Here is a 16796-nt window from a genome sequence, read left to right as displayed (position 1 = left end):
TGATTTCTTTGAAACAGTTACCAAAGCCATAGATGAGGGCAAGGTAGTCCACACAGCCTACCTGGACCTCGCAAAAGCCTTTGACACAGTACCCCACTCGGGCATCATAAATAAGCTTACCAGCTTAAATATCAACCCCTATATCACAAGATGGGTTGCAAACTGGCTCAGAGATAGAACCCACATGGTCAGAATCGCAGGTGCCATGTCTGAATCCAAACCAGTAACAAGTGGCGTCCCACAGGGCTCAGTTCTGGGACCTCTCTTGCTCGGTATATACTTCTCTGAGGTTCAGGCTAACATGGGGTGATTATGGCTGACAAAGTTTACAGATGACTGCAAACTGGGGGCCATAATTGAATCTCCAGCTGACACAAGCATCCTCCAAAAGGGTCTCACAGAGATGGATGCTTGGTGCCAGAGCCACGGCCTCAAGCTAAATGCTAAAAAGTGCATAGTCATCCCCTTTGGGAAAAACAAGGTGCCCACAAATTACCACATAGGTGGTAATCCATTAAGTACAGAAGAAGTAATTAGAGATTTGGGGACCAACGTAGATAGTAATCTCTCCTTTGATAATCACGTTGCCAAAGTGGTTAGAAAGACCTTCTATATAGCCCACCTTATCACGAAAGGGTTCACATCTAGATCAAGAGAGGTCATTGTGCCCCTCTACTTGTCACTCATCAGGCCCATAATTGAATACAATGCCCCTTTTGGGATGTACCTTACCCGACACCTGCAGCAACTAGAGAGACCCCAAAGGTACCTCACCAAGAGGATCATGAGCTACAAACAGATATCCTATGCAGCTCGACTAAAGAAACTCCAGCTCTACTCAGTTGCTTACTGCCTACTCAGAGGCGATCTATGCCTGACGTACAAAGCCATGTCAAACACAGAATTAATGGACATGCTCCACCTCAAAAAATCCAAGTCCCTTAGAGCTACATGCTCCAGGGACCTAAACCTCAGCACAAAAATAAATAGGACATGCTGGAGGGACAGATTCATTTCCCAAAGGCTCCCCTCACTCTGGAATAGAATCCCAATTCATGTTAGACATATCCCCTCGCTGACCCTCTTCAAGCGAAATCTGGATGCGTGGATGAGAAATCGCAAATTCACCCCTGGGATCTCTTCTGTGTCCCTGCTAGACAGAGGCACAGTAAACTAATCTTAAAAGGGTACCTTTTGTGACCTACTTTACAGAGGCACAGTAGGCTAATCTAATAGGGAGGCGGAAGCCAAATACACTCTGGCTAGGCTTATAAATGCCCTAGGGCAGATAGCCTAGTATCTACCTATGAACTTATGAACCTAAAAATAAGCTAGGTAAAGGTGAACTCAAAACTATAGATGATACACATAAATGCTGGTATTGTACATTATGTAAATATTATTTTGACAACATACTCATTGGTTATTAATAATTTTAATCTTGAATTGTTATATTATGCTAATTGTAGAACAACTGGATTAGTATATTTAATGATGTGCCAAACATGTCAAGTTACTATGTTGGGAAATCTAACAGTTTTAGGAAATGTATTTGCAAGCATTACAATGAAAGAATACTGGCATGTGTAGCCATTTTACTTGCTTCAAATTTTATGTAATTAAGAAAGTTGAAAAAAACAGGGGGTGGTGTTGAAAGCAACATATTGAATATAAAGAGTTGCTATATCAACTGTGATTACAAGTAGACACCCGGGATTTGAATGGCCAAATCATTCTTTATAGTGAACTAAAACTGAGAGTAGCTAAACTATGTCACAAGTGTTAGTGTTTATATTTTTGTTATACATTTGTAATGTGTATGTATATTTATACATAAATAGATAATGTTAAAATTTTAAAGTTTTATAATTGTTGAATTGTTTATGTTATATCACGGTATCATGTAACAAGAATGTTGTATTTAATGAACTGGGTGTAGCTGGTGTTCTGATGAAGTCTTGTATATTATAACAGATGAAAGCATTTCATTTGGTTATATTTTTCAGCTAATAAATTGCTGTTTTCATTGAAGTTTTGGATACCAGTTTAGTTATTCAAATTGGAAGCTCCACCATAGTTACACTTTTGGCATGAAGTTTTTATTTTTCTGGCCCTGTTCACCTTTCCTCAAAAGTTCATTGTTTTATTTTAATAGTAGAAGGATGTCAGGTGATCCATTGAGTTAAACTCAGACATTAGCTCCAGCTAAGGAGTATAACCCATGCTCATTTCTATCAATTAATTTTGCAAAAAGAACTCATACCTTGGTGGCTGTCCCCAAGTGTTTAAGAAGGTTTTTGGAAGAATTTATCTTTGCAGTGCACTACAAGGAATAGTTCCTGAGTTTATTTTTGCATATGTTGCTTTCCTGCAATGGCTGCACCAGTTTGGAACAATTCTTTATTATAAGAATGCCATACTGTAGTTTATGTTTTTTAAGTTTTCCTTGACTAGTCTGCAGCCCTCCTGGTAGCAGTGTCTTCTGGCCTTTATATTTGTGGAGTGTCGTTTTCCACTCTTTGCAGTGTTTTTTTTTTCTCTGTTGGGGTGAGGGGGATGGGAGTTCTCCTGTACTGACCTGTCCATAATTTGACTTTGTGATTTGTCACTTTATTATGCAGGGCCTTTATACACTACTCTGCTAGGTCTCCATCTTTTTTTTTGTTCTTACCCCTCTCTATTACTGTTTTGTTTAACTTGTATCTCTTCCTGTTCTCACCTCTCAAACTTTCCAGAATAATACTGTGACACTGTCAGCCCAGCTATCTATAATTTTGTAAATAAGTATATGTCACTTGAAAATATTAATATGATTTGTATCAAAATGTGACACTGCCAGCCCAGCTATCTGGAATTTTGTAAGTAATCATATGTCATTTGTGAATATTAATATGATTCATATGTTTGTCTTACAAATATAATAGAACTATATGTTATGTTTATATTACACTACTGGTGTAGTAGTACATGTTGAACTGTATGTTATGTACTGAGCTTCAATAATGTAACCACAGTGTACCCTACTGGAAAAGAACAGAAATGTATATAAATGATATACCTGTGCAAATGTATGTTTTAATAGAAGAAGCTGGAACATATAGTTAACTTGCAAAACTCCAAGAAAATAAGTTGAAAAGTAAAGTGTTTTATGACTGTGTTATCTCTCAGTACACAGACACAATGTCTAGAGCTAGAGGTTTTCCTATTGTCTTGAAACAGAAATAATTACTAAGTTTCAAATGTAAAAGTGTTTAATTGTTTTATGACTTCCAGTTCTGAGCAAACATCTGAGAGATATGTATTTTTCACATAGAAATGTTAAATTTTGTTAAATTTCTGTTAGCCTGGGAACTGAAGGCAGGTGACAAACAGTGATGTCATCCAGGCTAACCTAGCAGTAATATGTGATATTAATTTAAGAACTCTCTCAGACAGAGAGACTGGACATTTTGTATCTTGTCTTGGATTGAGAAACATTCATTCAGCACTTCTGCATCTGCCTTGCTCTGTAAGTAAGTTATTTAGGGCATAGTATATTTTAGATATAGATAGGAATATAGTAAACATTAGTTTAGATGTTTTCTGTATTTATTTGAGACTGTCCTGCAATGTTGTTTTAAAATATTCATGTGATTCTGAATTCTGTAGTTAGTGTTGATTGAGAATTGTCTTATCTTTTATTATTTATTATGAAATATATTTAAACCTATCTTTGTGGCTGATATTTGCGAGACATATTTAAGCTCTTAGCAGACTTGCATATGTATTTGGTGACACTCTATAGGCCACTCCAATAGCCATGCTCTTGGTCACACTTACCATTTGGATAATAGTAACATTACACAGTAGGATTTGGCACCCTTTGTAAGGGCCTTAGAGTAGCTGATAAGTAGTGGTTGGTGGCAGTGATAACTACCTTATAGTCTGGGCAGAAGGGGGCATAGCTAGTAAACCTGTGCCAGCCTTCCTCAGGAGTGTCTGTGTGTTTGTATATAAATCAAATCTCAAAGTGTTTTGTGTGTGTGTGTGTGTGTGTGTGTGTGTGTGTGTGTGTGTGTGTGTGTGTGTGCGTGTGTGCGTGTGTGCGTGTGTGTGTGTGTGTGTGTGTGTGTGTGTGTGTGTGTGTGTGTGTGTGTGTGTGTGTCAGCTACTTGGGCAGGGACACGAAGGACTGGTTGGACAGAGGGGGTGCTGGAGGTTTTGGCTTGACCACTCAGCTGAGATCTTAACCCTATAGCTGTGCCACTGGGGAGTCTTATTGGGGATCTGGAGAAGGAGGCAGAAACCAGTCCCAGACTGACTGTGATCTCTGTGTGCTTTTAAGGGAAATTGTACTTTACTGTGTGTGTACTTGTCATCCTCCCAATGTGTACATCCCTCACATTTGTAAGACAAGCATATGAACCATATTAATATTCACAAATGACATATGATTATTTACAAAATTCCAGATAGCTGGCCTGGTTGTGTCACATTTTTATATAAATCATATTACTATTTTCAATTGACAAATAATTATTTAGAAAATTCCAGATAGCTGGGCTAGCAATATCACAAACATCTCCCCATTTGAGGATTGTAAAAGCATTTTACAGTTTACTGTTGGGTCTTCTCATGGAGCATAGTCTTACTTCATTCAGCTGCATTGCATAGCTTTATTTCATTTTCCAGCCTATACTGACTCCCTCCCACACCCATATTATTAATTCATTCTAACCAAACTGCTCATCTATATTTCCATCCACCTTCAGAGCCAATAGGATTAACAGCCTCATTAAGCTGCCCCAATCAGAAGCATAGCTGGTTCAACTAGCACCGTGGGTCAGTACTATAAACCAGCACCCCACCCCTTCAGCTCTTCACTGTAATAAGATGATCACAAAATTTGAAGTGAACAGCTTATTACAGTTAGATCTACGCCCCCCCCCCCCCACACACACACACACACAGGTCTTCTACTGAAGTGCAAAAAAATAAATAAAAAGAAAGAAAAAAAGTGGACATTCCTTCTACAGGCACACCAACCAGATGGACAGATGCACCACACCCCCTTCCCTCCAGCCCCAGCCATTCAGGTCCCAGTTCAATCCCCTGCTTCAACATATATCATTAAAAAAATCTTTTAAACTGTAGCACACACTAAATATGAAATACACTCTAGTAGACAACATGGATTTAGACTTACATACAACACCACAGCAGCTGCTCTACTACACACTAACCCGATCTATACCAATGTAAAAATTGGCAATCTTGCAGATGCTATATCTATAGATCTTATAAGAGCCTTCAAACTTGTTAACTGTTACATCCTTATAGGAAAACAGAAACAGTGTCATTTTTTCTTTAAAGTCTGTCTCTGCTTCATCAGCCTCCTCTATAAGAGACAATTTTCCATTAAAACTAAACAAACCAATAAATTATCAGGAAACCTGCACACTGCTAACACTTTCTCAGTGTAAGCACATAGCTAAAAGTTGTTGAGTATTCAACCACATTTTTGGTCTCTGTCTTTCCCTCTTCACTACCTCCTTGTTCTCTACATTACACAGTGCCGCCACCCATTTCCTTTTTATTCCCACTTCATCACCTTCTCCCTTTCATTGCTTCTGCTTTACAAAAATAATTTTCTCTCATAAAATTGTCATGCTGTAATGTCTCCCTATTGCATCCGACCTTACTACAGATCCTCTTTCTCAGACACAATTCCATGTTGTAATGACCCAGTGCTAACTACTATAATCACTCTGTTGCATCTTACCCTTTTTCCATGTATCAAAACATCTGATGTTTATTGGACACTGAAATGGTAAACATTTAAGACAAAATGTATTTTTCATTCTATCTTTGTATATATAGGTATCTGTGTATGCATATGTTAAAACGAGTGTCATATCCTAAATGTATATGTCAAAATTATTACCATGTACTAAATGTTTGTTTTACATTTCTTGTTTTATGTTTGTGTAGTGTCTACTACCTGAAAAGGGTCCTTGGACCAGTGTAGTTAGCAGATTAACAAATGCATAGATAAATAAATAAATATCTCTGCCACATGCAGTAAGATATTTTCAGTATGTGCAGTCTTACATAGCTTCATTATATGCAAGCAGTTACAGCAGGGAGGACACATTCGGGAAAAGGAAGTCTCAGACTCAGTACTGGAGGATGTGCCTGATGCAGAGCCTGTGGAGGAGATGACAACAGGACACGACTATGCCAGACAAAGGCAAATGCACTATGCTGTCGCACAGGCTGTGAGGCAGTGGCACGTTTATAACTATGGGCCAAATAAGGCATTATACAGAAAACAAAAAGTGATCTACACAAAACTTTACCAAGGCTGTGTTCTAACAAGCACAGACTGGCTACACTGTATACCAGAGATAGGCTACCCAAATAAGAAAGTACAGAGGACAAGGCACATTTATCATCATACGCAAAGGTAAGGAGGGCCACACTGACAAGTGTCAGGTGGCAACTGTGTGAGTGTTGGTGTGTTTCAACTTTATTTTGTTCTATATGTGTCAGACCTGATGGAGTAAGTTGAGAGAATAGGGAAGACAGGCCAGGAATGGGGTGCTGTCTCCACTGGTGTTTGTGTGTGTGTGTGTGTGTGTGTGTGTGTGTGTGTGTGTGTGTGTGTGTGTGTACGTGCATGGAGGTGAACTAAAGACTGTTTGCTGGGCACAGTCTCAGCAGATGTTGCAGCACTGTGGTATGATCTGATAGGCAGGTTCGTGGTACCCACAGGACATGTGCAGAGACCGTACATATCCTGCACTCACCTGTTCCTGCACTCAGCCCCACTGAATACCTACTTCTAATATAATTTCTTTCCCTACTTTCTATGTTGTGTTTTTATCTATAAATTCTCTATGCAATACTGTCCAGCCACTGAACTACTAAATGTGCTTTCTACTTTGTAATCCAATATTGTTAGGTAATGCTATACTACCAGTGTATATAATTTTATTTGCACTGAATGTGATTTCAGCTTTGTTGTACAAATTTGTTAAATAATGTCATACTACCAATGTACATAATTTTTGATTGTTCTTTTATTGTACTGAGGAGCTTTTCTCCCATGAAAACAGGCTCTGCACAGCCCAGTGGACTTTCCTCGTTAACAAACTACAAATAAATAAATAAATGCATCCCTGTCCATAGAAGTGGCCTCTCTTTAGTGGGTCAGAGGCACAACCCAGACCATGCCAAGACAGAATGGAGTGCTCTGTGAATTTGAGCAGTGGCCCTTGTCATGGGTTGACTCAGCATAAATGACTTGTCCATGTGGATGTCCATGTTGTAATGTCCTTCTTTCAACATTGGAGAGGTGGTGGTACTACATGTACCTTCTATTTCATACTTAACGGGACCTAGTTTAAACACTAAATTAGTGAATACTAGAGTTGATTCTGTAAAATATAGTGGTTAATTAGGTAATACTATAGGGATAAAACCTCATGGTACTTGCAAAGTATGTAATATGGTGGCTAGAAGGACTACTTGGAGTTTTCCTAAAGGGACCTTTCACATTCATGGATGTTTTTCCTGTAAAACTACTATAGTTATTTATGTGGTTATTTGCTCTTGTAATTTGTTTTATATGGGAAAGATGTCCAGAATGGTGAAAGTCAGAATTATGGAACACCTGAAAGTCTGTAGGAATACAAATTTTGAGAATTCTGTTGCTGACCATTTATGGACTAAACAGAGTGGGGCTGTTAATTTTTATTTATTTTTTTTTCATGAGACAGGTACGAGTTATTTCAGAATATACTCAGCAATCATTTCTAAATATGTTAGATGAAATGGAAGTGATGCTCATTTACAATTTGACACATTACGGCCTATGGGACTTTTTACTGAGCTTCCACGAAGGGTATATCTTTAAATGTGAATTAGACTATTTATTTATTTGTGTGTGTGTGTGTGTGTGTGTGTGTGTGTGTGTGTGTGTGTGTGTGTGTGTGTGTGTGTGTGTGTGTGTGTGTGTGTGTGTGCATATATGTATGCATGTATGTATTTATTTATTTATTTTGAATTTTGATATATTGATGTGATTGGTTAATATGTGTTAATTGGTCTATTAGATTTGTTATTTATACTTGATTGTTTCTTGGATACTTTAACCTTTAGTCTGAGCTGCTAGTACTAGTTCCTTTTAATAAAACTTGCAGCATATTGTTTATTTTTGTCTTTTTTTTAATTATCATTTATGGTGTGGTGGTAGTACATGTGCCTAAACATGGCCTTCCTTCTAGAGTGGTTCTCATCACCAGAGACAGAGTGGACCAGCCACAAAAAGGGCATCTGTCATGACATATAGCTGCATACGGACAATGCTGGGTTATGGCCACTGACAAACCTAGCTTAGGAGTAGAAGGTGCCCATGGCATTTATGGCCACTGGCATGACATCCACACGTCTTCCACTTGCTCAGTGAAGCTTGCAGCATCCAGGGGGTAGTGTATTGCAGGTTTATCTGTCTGCATCTTCCTGTTCTTGTGTCTTCCTTAGTTTATGGAGTTGATTCCAAAGGCACAGAATATATGTCGGAAAAACAGGGTAGGATTCAGTCTCCTACAGACTCCTCAGCAGTGTGATATACAAAGCAATCTCAGACCCTGCCTTGATGGGACTGCTGCATATCCACAAATCTAGCTCCACTCGAGTAACCTGCATGCACGACCTCAACCTGGTCTGTGACATCAATAGGACTTGTTGGCAGGACAGATTTGTGTCACAGAGACTCCCCCTTCCGTGGAATAGACTCCTGCTCCATGTCAAGCATTGTACCTCATTAACGCTTTTTAAGCGCAACCTGAATAATTGGATGGGGAACAGAAAATGCACCCCTGGGAGTCCACCTATGTCCCTGTTAGACAGGGGCATCAGGTGCTGACTTGTCAGAATGTGGGCTAAATTCTTGGCTAGGCATGTAAGGGCTTTAAGGCCATTAGACTAGTAATTTCCTATGATCCTATGATCACATTGCCCATATCCAGTGCTGACTCTGACTCTACCAGGATTTGGTTACCTCCATCATCAGAGAAGGATAGCTCTTCAATGTCATATAACCACACATCCATGTGGAGGACCCTGATAACAGTTCACTTGTGAAAACACCAAAACAAATCACTCACTAAGTAAGATGTTTCACCATTACCTGAATCCCAGTGAATGAATAAATACTACTTAATTTAGTAATCCCTGGCCTAGCACAGAGGTACAGGTACAGGATTACCAACCGATAGACCTGTATTCAAAACATGGATAGGGAATAACTGGGCCACAGCAGTATCTGTGTGGAAGAAAGACCTGGCAATCTACTTCTGTAATATATGCCACAAAAATCCTATGGGAAATCCCCACAGAGTTGCCATGAGAAATTTTTGACTCAGAGGTAATTTCTTTATTTGCTAATTTAATGATATGGCAAATTAATAGAGTAACATACCTTGTGCTCATGGTCTCTGCACCTGCAGCTCTGATATTCATGTGAAAAGAAGTGGCTATGCTTAAAAATTCCATTACACCAGACATTTACTTAGTTTGGCAGATACTTGTCCATGTGAAGACATCTGGGGCATCTTGGACAGATATTCTGGCTGGTTGAGCTCTGCATCAAGATCCAGGACTCCACTGTGGTTGGCACAATTGTCCTAATACCTATGTAGAGATGCTTGGAACTCCTCTGTCTTTTTTTAAAGGTAGTTTGGTCTCAAGATTCCTCCCATTGCTCCCAGTACTGTGTCAGGCAGGAAGCTCATCCTTTAGTGGTACTTATGTTAGTGGCCTGACATCTCACTTGATCATCTGTTCTGGCCACCAACAGCACTGATGTCATTAATCATATCTTTAATCATATCCTGACATGGCTGATAATCCACCAACCATGGAGAAGGAGGACATATAACCAGATGTCATTTTGTGCATGGGAAAACTTGCCTTTACCCTGCTTTGTGACATCTTGCTCTAGAATTCGCAAAAAAAAGCTGTACATGAGAAAATTCACATTCTTACCCGACATACGCATACACTAAAATAAACTGCAAGATAGGTGCTTATGTGGCATGAAGTATGTGACCTTGCTATATCTCTGTAGTGACTAGCACATGGATATGGAATAACATAGACAGGTGTTGTGTAGTAAGTCTTATCTGCACCTATCCCCTACAAAAAAAAAATTTCAAATGTAGAAATGTAGAATCCATATTGAGACTGTATGTAATGTCCTCTCACAGTATTCCACAGTTGAATACCATACATCTACCTTGCCATTACACTGTGGATAAAGTATGGCAAAACTTCACAGTATCAGTGTGGATGTACCTGTAAACTACAACATAAACAAAACCTGTATAATTACCATACATTCAAGGGCACCCTCAGACAAATGTAGAGGCATAGAGGCATAGTAGCAGGTAATTTTATCTCTTAGGAATTATACTTACCTTTACAACACAAAGGCTTCGAAGAAAATATCTGTGCTTAAAACTTTCCATAAACTCTGGTAATTGCTTCAGTGCAATCTTCAATAGTTTGCTGAGAACCATGATGCTTAGGAAGCTTGTATTACATAATTTTGAAGCTTCTAGCATGGCACCCGTGCTAATGAAGCACCAGCTAATGAATGTTCCTGAATCACTGGTTTACTCACTGTGGCTATGAGCAAAGCATGGCTAACAGACTCACTCATCTATGTGCACCGGCAAGAGCACCTGCAAAGTACACTGAGCATGTGAGGGCAGGTCAATAACTCTTGCGGTGAACTGACAAAAACAAGTGTACATTTGCAGCCTACATAGGTGCTAAAGAGCAAAACTATCATTAAACATCATTCCCCTAGTTGACATTTCCCATGTCATGCCATCAGTTTGTGCACTAAGCAATGGTGGCACTGTGACTGATCATACTATCAAGCAGCCTGATGTTACATGTCACATGCCAAAAAAAATAAAATCAATGTGCATGACAGTGAGATAGATTCTGTAGTTCTGTGGAATGCGACCTGGTGAATCACCATGGTTACAAGGGCACTGATGTTTGCTGGGCTCCCCAGTGGTGCAGCAAAGACAGCATTTTTTTTTTGTATTTGCTGCAGAGACCACCAGAAACACCTGACTGAGGACTTTAATGAGGATACACAATATAATGTGGATACCTGGTATATTCTTGCAAGTGCAGTGACTGATGGCACGGGTGCAGCCTGCTCTGGTGAGCAGTTCAGGCACCACTACAGTGACTAAGGGAAGTATCAGCCTGACCTTCTTAGCTAGTGGGAAGAAGAAGTCAGACCAAGAGCACTTGAGATGTATTGTTAGTACTTGCAATAATTCATTGCTCATTAAATTGTATTCTACCTTACATATGACAGCACTGGACATGTAATTTATGATTTATGCCTTTTTTGTTTTGTAGCTTTGAAGACTATATCATGGAGAACAGCCTTCTGTACTGCAGGAAAATGGAGCAACCTGCTAGGTGAAGGGGTGCATATGGATGCTTCTTAAAGTAATATTGAGTTTAATCAGTACATAGCTGCCAGTATACATGTGTACTGCCAGAATGTGTCCCTGTAAACATGTTAGTATTTAATTACATGACTGCCTGTTACATATTGTATTTAATTCTGTATACATTACTTAGATATACATTTCATAAACATAAGAAGTGACCTGTGCAATGTCAGTTGTCATGAAACATGCTAGGTATAACAGTTTATTATGGTTACATGTGTTAAGAGGGTACTACAAAGCACTGCACTACAAATGTTCTTCATACACCAACAAGTAGAAGTTAGGAATTCTGTAGGCTGCCATTTTTTTTCTTCATTTTGAACTAGGCCATTCTGAAAAGATGTACTACTAAATAGATCAGTGGCCTGACTAGCTTAGCACACTGTATAATGCAGGAGTATAGGCATTTTTTGGGTGGGGAGACATGTTTGTGTAGTGATGAGAAAGAGGTCCATATACTTATCATGGATGGACATTTATTATGATTTTATTTATATTACATTTGTTTACCGGGAAAGTCAGAATGGGCATGGATCCCATTTCCAGTGGAGGCCCAGGGAGAAAAGCTCCACAAAGATTAGTACAGCAAATACACTAAATACAATACACACGTTAATAAAGTACAGCCAGAGTCAAAACATTAATAAGGTAGAGTTTCATGGCCAAGAAAGGAGCAAAAAGTAAATAGACTATAAGGAGCACAGTATGTTACAATAAACAATACAGTTGAAATTATATTTTGTTCAGTCATTTGGTTATATTCATCAGTGGCTGGTACAGTAAACACACATTGATCAAAAGTATAGAAAGGAGTTGTTGCAAACTTTCATAGAAGGTTAAAGTATGATATGATCTAATTAAGTGAAGCTACCCAGGGTCAGAACAATTACACAGCCAAGAACTATGTAAATGGGACCAGAGGAGTTTTTTGAAATTATTTTTGTTTTCAGTGGTCCTAATATCTGTGTGGATGGTATTCCATGTTTTTGCAACAGAAATGGAAAACAAAGAGTCCCCAGAGCTATTGTTGCTTTTGCCTATGTCAGCTAGTGTTTTATTGGTGAATCTTAACAGGCATTTGTTAGAGTAGATATTAAGTAGACCTTGAAGAGCAGGAAATCTATCGGGATAATACAGAATTTGCTGGGTTATTGTACGCTGGTTATATGTGAGCAATATGGCTAATTCTAGCCAGAATAGTTGCTTGATTGCTATGTAGTGATGTGTCTTGTAGCAGGTGTTTAGTTTGTTAAAGTCTGCTTTGTTTGGGTTGATGAGTATGGAGGATGCATAGAGGAGTGTGGATAATAGGTGGGTTCTTGCAATGGTGGCTCTATTGTCATTGGTGAGGTACTTTTTGTTTCTATATAGGGTTCTGAGTTTTTATACACTTTCGTTCTTTATTTTCTGTGCAATGTGCATATCGAATTTCATGTTGTCATCTATGATAACCCCTAGAGGTTTGGTGTGTTGGACAAGTGTGATAGGGGTGTTATTAGCTGAGAATATTGTGAATGGTGGTATGGGGTCTAAGGCTCTAGTGGGATAGAATATCATTAGATGCATTTTATTGGAGTTAAGTATTAGCTGAGAATTGGCTAGCCAGGTTTCAACAGCAGTAGAGGACTCTTGCATCAATTCTAGAGTTGAGGGAGTGATGGGTTGGAGCAGATTAGAGGGGAGTCTTTGGGGTACTGGACTAGAGTGGCATGCTGGGAAGCTTTGTGGAGTTGGTTGGTGAATAAGTTGAAAAGAGGTCCAAGAATGGATCCTTGGGGGACCCCTAGGGTGACAGGTAGGAGGGGAGACAAGGAGTTTTGCCATTTTACTGCTTGTTGGCAGTTGGTTAAATAGTCTTGAAACCACACTTGTGTGGAGTGGCTGAGATTAAGATTGGAGAGAGCAGAAAGGAGCTTGGGATGGGAGACAGTATCGAAGGCCTTGCAGAGATTTAGGAATACAGTGGATACTAGGTTACCATTGTTTTGATGTTAGTTTACTGTGTTGGTAAAGCTAATAAGGGCTGTGGAAGTACTGTGATTGGGACGGAATCCATGTTGGGTGTTGTTTAGTAGTTTGTTAGTGAGGAGATACTGCATTATTTGGGAATGTATACATTTTTTGAATTTTTAGATAAGGTGGATAGAATGGCAATGGACAGTAATTAGATAGTTCCACAGAGTTACCGCCTTTGTGGAGTAATATTATATGTGAAATTTTCCACAAAGAAGGAATGTGTTGCTCTGATAAAGAGTGATTAATGAGCATGGAGACTGGATAAGAGATGCCTTTGGCTGCAATCTTTAGATATTCTGCAGGTAATTTGTCAGTGGCCAGGGTTGTGGCTGTAAGCCTATTTAAGTATTTATATATTGTGCTAGTTGGACAGACTGTAAGGAGAAGAGGTTCTGGTCTGCTGTTATGGAAGATAGGTTTGGATGCGAAGCGGGAGAACTATTATTGGTGAGGGCTAGGATGGATTTGGTGAAGTGTTTGTTGAACTGGGTAGCAATATTATTAGTGGTGGTATAAATGTTAGGAGGTGGATTACTGGTCTTTCCTAGTTGTAGGACTTCGTTAATGGCAGTCCAGAATTTTTGTGAGTTATTTTTGTGTTTGGTTTGAATGTCTATATAACGGTTCCTTTTGTCTGTCCTAATTTGTTTTTTGGCTTTGTTCCTTAGTTCCTAGTATGCATGTCTATTAGTTTGAGTTTTATTTTGACACCATGAGTCACATGCTTTTTCTCTTTGTTTTAGCAGTAGACAAGTTTGTCCGGTCAGCCATGATATATATATATATATATATATATATATATATATATATATATATATATATATATTATTTTTTCTGGATTTACAGTTTGTTATATAGTGGACCAATACTGTTTGCTTGTAGGACACCCATTGACATCAATTTTCACATGTTTAGTATTTGTACTTTTCACGAGTGTTGCTGGATGATGCTGTGACACTGGTTACATGTAGGGTGCTGCAGACAGAGTACTCCACACATTTGCACACATGTCCTGCAACACACATGAGCACACAGTCTTGGTGATGGTAATCATGACACTCCATGCCTGCCTGCACATCCTAGCATAAGATTATATTCTACTGCATGCAGGTAGTATCTTTTAACATGCCATTGTCAGCTTTTGCCCTTTCTATAGCCAGCCTGATAGGACTAACTAGCAAATGTGTCATGATTAACAAAAACTCTTTACTGCTACCTCACAATGATTCACTATGTAAGAGGTACATGTATTTACTGAAGGCGGAGCCCACTTTCTCACCTCAGAATATATTTTCTTCGTGTCCCTGCCCAAGCAACTGACAGACACACACACACGCACACACACACACACACACACACACACACACACACACACACACACACACACACACACACACACACACACACACACACACACCACACAGAACAAAGCACCTCCATTAAACTAGCTTATGCTGAAGTTGCTAAGTTAACAATTACTAAGCATCCCAGGCTAATAACTAAGATGCCTCAGCCATTAGTTCACACTGCAACACATCCACTTTCAACCTGCACACCCACAGCTAGTACACATACCTCTAAGGGTCATAAAGATGCAGACTCCGAGCATTTAAGTTCCACTGAGATTTCATCTATACACATTAATATTTTAGTAATTAGTGATTCTATTGTCACCCATACAGACACCACCCTCACCAGACTGGATAAGAATAGGGTGACAGCTGTCTTTCTGGAGCAAGGATTTGAGGCATTGCAAGTTCTCTTAGAGATCTCCATCTAAACAAATATGATTATGACCTGAGAGTGGCCCATGTGGGAGTGAATATCCTTAAGTAGTCTACCCAACAGGACATGCAGAAGGATATGATTGAGGTTGCTATGCATGTGTCCAAGGCAAGAAAGACACAGTCTTGAGTGGAATTTTGCTAAGATCCATAATGATCCCAAGATTCGAATACAAGATAATTAGTTTTAATAATTGTCTATGTATCTGATATATGTCAGCTTAGGGGGAGATGGCTGGCAAGCCTTACTGCTTCTCCAGGGATGGTTTGTATCTCTCTTACCAAGCCTTTCACATTCTGGCTAAACCCTTTATTGCCCCAAAGTGCCTTTTTTAGGTGGAGTTTGTCTGCTGGATATTCCAACCAAGTAAATTCTAATTTGGCCCTGCCCCAAGAATCTAAACAAAAAAATGTCTAACTTGTGGCCCATGTACTCAAGTGCTTATCATGTGTTCAGTCCTAGTGGTAATAGTAAGAACACCTCATTATTTCTCAAGGATATCATCACCTTACAACAGATTGTGTAAGATACCAAAGATGAAATCTTTGATGTCCAAATTATTCTAAACAAGATAAATTACCACTTTATTGCTGGATATAAAACACCCTGTATTTCCCCTTCTGAGCATGATAGCTATCTTAACACCTTAGCTAAAATCCCCATTAAACCCAATACCTTTCTACAGGGAGACATTGATTATCTATAATTAAACTGGGTGACCTACGCTGACAGTGGTCAGCACATCCAATGCTTCCTTGACATTGTAAATGCTAAAGCCCTTGTGGGGTCCTAATAACCTTAGAATTATCTTCAGAAATATGCACACTTTTTTTTACATATCCATATATATCATCTCCACTCATTTAATCAGATCATACATCGGTGATCCTTTCCTTGACAATTGGTGGTACTTTCCCCACAAATACTTTTGTGTTTATGGACTTCTCAAAAGCAAACCTTCTCCCATTACTTGACGACCTAAAATAAATTCTGCTTTAATACTTCTCAAATGGATCCCATTGCCAAAGCTGCTTTACAACGCCTGACTTTTACCCCTACTTAAATAGCTGCACTGCTATGGCAGTCCCTTATCAGCACCAAATATAATGAGAAGTTTAAAAACAATCTCCTAGGGTAAAATATCCATATAATTATATTATATAACAAGAAAAAGAAATGACTTAGTGCTTATAACAAGTCTATTATACTTACCTGAAGAAAGCACAATTAAGAAAACTAGTAAAGACCTTCAGCAAATCCCTAGAAAGCTCACAGCTGAATATGAACATAAAACAGCTACCAACCCCCAAAAAACTACAAACCCTTCTTTAATTATATCATGAAGTTAAGAACTAACAATGTTCAGAGTAAGCCCACAACAATACTCCCCACTCAGACCCACTCAGACCCAAAGGAAACAGCTAATATCCTAGATGACACATTTATATGTTCATAGGTGTGTACTAGGCT

The sequence above is a fragment of the Protopterus annectens genome, chromosome 5.part1, assembly GCF_019279795.1.
Source record: "Protopterus annectens isolate FY-2018-M chromosome 5.part1, PAN1.0, whole genome shotgun sequence".
In the NCBI taxonomy this organism is placed as follows: domain Eukaryota; kingdom Metazoa; phylum Chordata; order Ceratodontiformes; family Protopteridae; genus Protopterus; species Protopterus annectens.
This window is presented reverse-complemented; position numbering follows the sequence as displayed.